Source organism: Marmota marmota, unplaced genomic scaffold (assembly GCF_001458135.2).
Source record: "Marmota marmota marmota unplaced genomic scaffold, marMar, whole genome shotgun sequence".
NCBI classification, from domain to species: domain Eukaryota; kingdom Metazoa; phylum Chordata; class Mammalia; order Rodentia; family Sciuridae; genus Marmota; species Marmota marmota.
In genome coordinates, this window is record NW_026000242.1 from 1,439,321 (window position 1) to 1,445,018 (window position 5,698).

Consider the following 5,698-nt stretch of genomic DNA (forward strand, 5'->3'; position numbering starts at 1 on the left):
ATCAGCTTCATCCCTTTGCAAAGTCAAGATGCACACGTGGCATTGACTAGCAGAAGCAGCACAGCCTTGTCTTCCTATAGGACTGTTTTTACTTTTGAGAAGACATTTCCAAGTAGATTGAAGCATTCCCTTTGTGTCTCCTTTGTCTGAATTAGGTCAGAGGCCCATCCTAAATGACTGGTAAAAGAAATAGTATAGTTTAGACCAGCAGGTCTCAAAGTGTGCTGCAGGGATACCCAGGAACATTAAGACTATCTAGGTCTATGAGGTGAAAACTATTTTAATAGTAAAACTAATATTGCCAGGCATGATGGCACATGCCTATAATCCCAGCAAGTCAGGAGGCTGAAGCAGGAGAACTGCAGGTTCAAGGCCAGCCTCAGCAGCTTAGCCATGCCCTAAGCAACTTACTAAGACCCTGAGCCAAAAAATAAAAAAAGACTGGGACCAGGCACGGTAGCACCTGCCTGTTATCCCAGCGGCTCTGAAGGCTGAGACAGGAGAATCGTGAGTTCAAAGCCAGTCTCAGCAACATGGAGGCACTAAGCCACTCAGTGAGACCCTGTCTTTAAATAAAATACAAAATAGGGATGTGGTTCAGTGGTCAAATACCCCCGAGTTCACTCCCTGGCACACAAAAAAAAACAGAATGGGATGTAGCACACTGATAAAGCACCCCTGGGTTCAATCCCCAGTACCAAAAGAAAAGAAAAATCTAAGATTATTTTTTCAATCAGTCTGAGCATGTCCTTGGTTACTATGTGAAATGAGGTAGACACCTAAACTTTGTCAAGAAAGAAGATGTAGAAAAATTGAAATTGTTGGTGAAGTACCCAGCAATGTCTATAGCAGTTGTTTCTGAATTCTGGGGTTATCAGTTATTGTTGCTTTTTTGTTTCTTCTTATTTGTTGTTACTGAATCAGGTCTATTCTGTATGCCAACCACTGAGACAATAAGTTTTGCAAAAAAGAAAGAGTTTATTCATAAGGCCAAATGTTAAGAGACAGAAGACCCAAAACTCTCAAATCTGTCTCCTAGAGGATAAGTTTTAGTAGTATTTATGGGGTATTGAAATAGGAAGGGTCTGAGGCATGTGGAAAAAATGGTTGGAGGTAGGGAAAAGTGATTGGTGGTCTGTGCACACGGTATAAAACTTCATGGTTCTTCATAAGATGCATGTTCAGTAAAGGGTGCCATTAATAGCCAGACACGGTGGTGCATGCCTTAATCCCAGTGACTCAGGAAGTTGATGCAGGATGATTGCAAATTCAAGGCCAACCTGGACAACTTAACAAGACCCTGTCTCAACATAAAATAAAAAGGTCTGGAGATGTAGCTCAGTGATAGAACATCCCTGGGTTCAACCCCCAGTACCAGAGGAAGAAAAAAAGGAAAGAAAGAAAGAAAGAAAGAAAGAAAGAAAGAAAGAAAGAAAGAAAGAAAGAAAGAAAGAAAGAAAGAAAGAAAGAAAGAAAGAAAGAAAGAAAGAAAGAAAGAAAGAAAGAAAGAAAGAAAGAAAGAAAGAAAGAAAGAAAGAAAGAAAGAAAGAAAGAGAAAGAAAGAAAATGAAGGCATTATCATGACTCTGATGTCAAAAGTCACCCATTGGACACTTTTGTAGAACCAAGGGAAGGGTCGATGGGTTTAACCAGTTTGAGCTACCTCCATGATCCTAAAAAACAACTTAAAGGGGTTGGAGACGGAGGACAATGGTAGGGTGCTAGCTTAGCATGCATGAAGTGCTGGGATTGATCCCCCAGCCCTGGGGGAAGGGGGGAACCCACTTGAGCAACTGTTACCATGTTACCATTGTGACCCACATACGAGAGGTGTTATCTATAGCAAGGCTACTGGGGGCACACTGCTTAGCTTTGTGACCTCTGAAATGGGTTATTAAATCAAGTGAAGGGCTAGGGATGTAACTCAGTGGTGGAGCACTTTCCTAGCATTCATGAGGTACTGGTCCAATCCCCAAGACCCCTTAAAATAAAGTAAAAGCAAGTGAAGCCAGGGGATTTGTTCAAGTTTTTCCCTCGCTTTCATTTTTTTCTTTGATTTACTTTATGTATGATCTGAACTTTTAAAAGATAATTACTGGGCTGGGGATGTGGCTCAAGTGGTAACGTGCTCGCCTGGCATGTGTGGGGCACTGGTTCGATCCTCAGCACCACATAAAAGTAAAATAAAGATATTGTGTCCATCTAAAACTAAAAAATAAACTTTCAAAAGAAAAAAAGATAACTGCTGCTTTTAGGAGCAGAAAAAAAATCAATCTGACAATTTTTACTTTGAAATAAATATAATTTCAAATATATATTTGCCTGTATTGCCCTGTAAGGCAAGATAAGTATAACTAAAGATATTTTCAAGATTTCTAGGGACATTGTGATCAACAGATCACCAACCGCCAGATTTTACAACATCCTGTTCCAGACCACCAAGGCTTAGAAGTCCCCAGATATTAGTCCTTTCCTAGCTTATCTTTTCCGCTTACCTAGGAATAAAAAGAGATTAAGACCCAGGCTGAGTGAAGGTGGCCTTTGTTGGTGATAAACCCGCTCTTTGGTTTGCTGACCTCCAGATACATTTTTTTTCTTGTCCCAACAACGTGTCCCGGAGTCACCAGTGTTTTCAAGTGGCAAATAAATGAACTGGGTTCCATTATGCTCCCAGGATGTTTTCTAAGTGAATGAAGAAAACTTTCCAACTGAGTGTTATTTTGGGGCCCTGTAAGATTGACTCCACTTTGTTGGCCTTTTTTAGTTTGGGTTTTTTTTTGTTTGTTTGTCTGTTTTTGTTTGGTACCAGGGATTGAACTCAGGGGTGCTTAACTACTGAGCCACATTCCCAGACCTTTTTATTTTGAGATAGGGTCTCACTAAGTTGTTTAGGGCCTTGCTAAATCGCTAAGGCTGGCTTTGAACTTGCAAGCCTCCTGCCTCAGCCTCCCAAGCTTCTGGGATTACAATATGTGCCCCCATGCCCAGCTCATCAACTCTACTTTGCAAACATTTTTCTTCTATCTTTATCTCCTTTTTTTAATCCACTCTTTTCTTCCAATCTTTCTGCACTTCCTACCATCTCTCCCATCTTCCTCCTTCTTCCTCTTTTCTGCTCATTTCTCTCTCCTTTTCTGATCTTCCTGCTTTGTTTCCATTCATTCACCCTAGCAATGAAAAATAAAATTTTCATTTGCAACAGGGGACTTCCACTAAATGAAAAGACAGCTCCTCCCCCTTAAAAACCAACTTTAATAATCTCTAAACCTCTAAGGGCTTGCAACCCTACTGTTTATGCAGGCATAATTTTATATAGTTGCCATCATAAAGACTATATCAAAGCAGTGTTTTGCTGAAGGCAGAAATTAGAGCTGTATATACATTCTCTCTGGTTTTAAGGTCCACTGCTCACTTAACCCAGAGTCAATGCTATAATAAACAGCCAGAAATCATTGCAAGAGGTTGCCAGTGAACTCTACAAAGGAAAATATACAGCCAACTATCATCCACTCTCCAATAACCAACAGCACAGGCGTGGGATGCCCATAGGAGTCCCTTAGCTCCCCCCACCCCAAGAACCAACCTGCCAAATTCAGAATCCCCATAACTGGATAAATACCCTTCTCCTCACTCTGCTTCATCCCATAATGTATTGGGAAATAAGCCTGCTCATTTCAGGCTTGGACTGTTTTATATATCTATAAACTGTAATTTTATGTAAATGCCAATTTGGGAATCTATGATTAGCAGCCTGCAAAATCATTTAGCTCAGCTTTAAAACTCTTTAGAGAAAAGTTTATCTGCTTAATCACCCAACCCTTTTATCTGATGTTAACTTCTGGGACCACAAGGTTAAACAACAAACCAACAAGTCAACTCTTGAGTGAACCAGGAGACTCTTTTGCTTTAATCTTGCCTCTGGGGTAGGATGGGGCAGATACTACCTAGATACTGGGGATTTACTCATTTAGTCTTCAAAATAACTCTGTAAAGCATTAATTAACCCATTTTACAGAGGGGGAGATTGAGGCTCGGTAGCATGTTAGAATTAAGCAGAGTTAAGTGTGGAATCACAATCTAGTGAGTAGTCTGCTTCCTACTGCCTCTAGAATCTGGAGTTTTTCCTCAAAATTCCATACCTCATTGCTTCCTGGGCCTTGGCCAAAGACCAAGTGAGTCTTCCCTTCCCACCAAGAAGCATTACAGGTTCTTCTTCTCTCCTCCCAGAGAATCCCAAACAAATTTCTATAGAATGCTTATCATATACTGTCCTCTAGACTGTGAGCTCCTCAAGAACTGGAAATATGTCATTTTGTCTTAATTCCATCCCCTAGCTCAAGGTACTTTCTTAATAGATGTTCATAGACTGAGTAGATGTTTAGTGAAACACACTGTTATGATAAAAGATCTTAGTACATATGCTCTGTATAGTGCTGGCTTGAAGGTTCTCCATCAATATTATAAAACCATTTTTCCTTTAGTCACTCTGTTATGGTTTGGATATGAGGTGTCTCCAAAAAAGCTCATGTGGCAAAGCAGGGATGTTCAGAGGTGAAATGTTTATATGGAGAGCTACCACCTAATCAGTGGACTAATCTGCTTGATGGATGTTGAGAGGGGGCAAATTGTGACATATGCAGTCAAGGGAAAAAAACAAAGAATGTCCATGTGCTTCTGCCCTTTTCAACGCTTTATTCACTCAAGTCACTCAATATAATTTTACTCTATAGGTTCTTAATCAAGAAAATGGCAATCCTTAATGCTAGGCACTGCAATAGACATGATCAATTCACAGCAAACAATTCTAGATTAATTCTAAGCACTGCAAACACACTTAATCATGACAGGCTAATGCCAGACATTCCCTCTGCGTGCTAAGTTCAAAAGTCTCAAGCCTTAGGCTTCATGTCCAGCAGATGCACACTCAGACCACAGTGATCAGACCCGGAACCAAGGCAGGCTTCTCCTGGTGTGTAGTGGACGACTTTTTGAGGAGAGGGTCATATGGAGAAGTTGCGGCTCTCACCAGGGTCCAGAAGAGGCAGTAGAGTTTGAGGGCGGTGAGGATCACACAGAGGATCAGGAAAACAATGACAAGTGATAGGATGTCAGTCCAGGTCCTCATCAGGCCCTCCAGCTGAGTGCGTCCTTGTTTGGGCTGGCTGAATCTCTGTTCATTAGCACCATTATTTATACTAGATTTGGGGCTTTTCACCTTCTTTCAATCCTTACCAGCTACCACCGAATTTCTCCACCATTTACCCTGGGGTCAGAAACATCTGGTCTGGAGGTCTCCACCCTGAACTTCTCATTTTCCCTCTTATCAGGACAGCCTGCCAGAAGCTTTCCTTTCTCAGGGTGGGGGAAGTGACTTGTTTATGTCTGAGGCCATACTGGAGGTGTGCCTGATTGGACTACAGATTTCGAACTAGAGTTTTTAAAATGGAGTTGCTTAGGGCTCACACCTAAGGCCATCCTCACAATGGATTAATAGTTTGAATGTATTAAGAGATGGTAACTGTAGGCAGGCAGAGGTAGGTCACTAGGGATGTGCCTGGAAGGGTTTATCTTCTCCCCTGTCTCCCCCTACCCACTCTGCTTTCTGGCTGCCATGAACTGTCACGCCCTTCAGCCGTGATGGTCTGCCTTACCTCAGACCTGAGACGTCTGAAACCGCAAGCCCAAAATAAACTTTTAC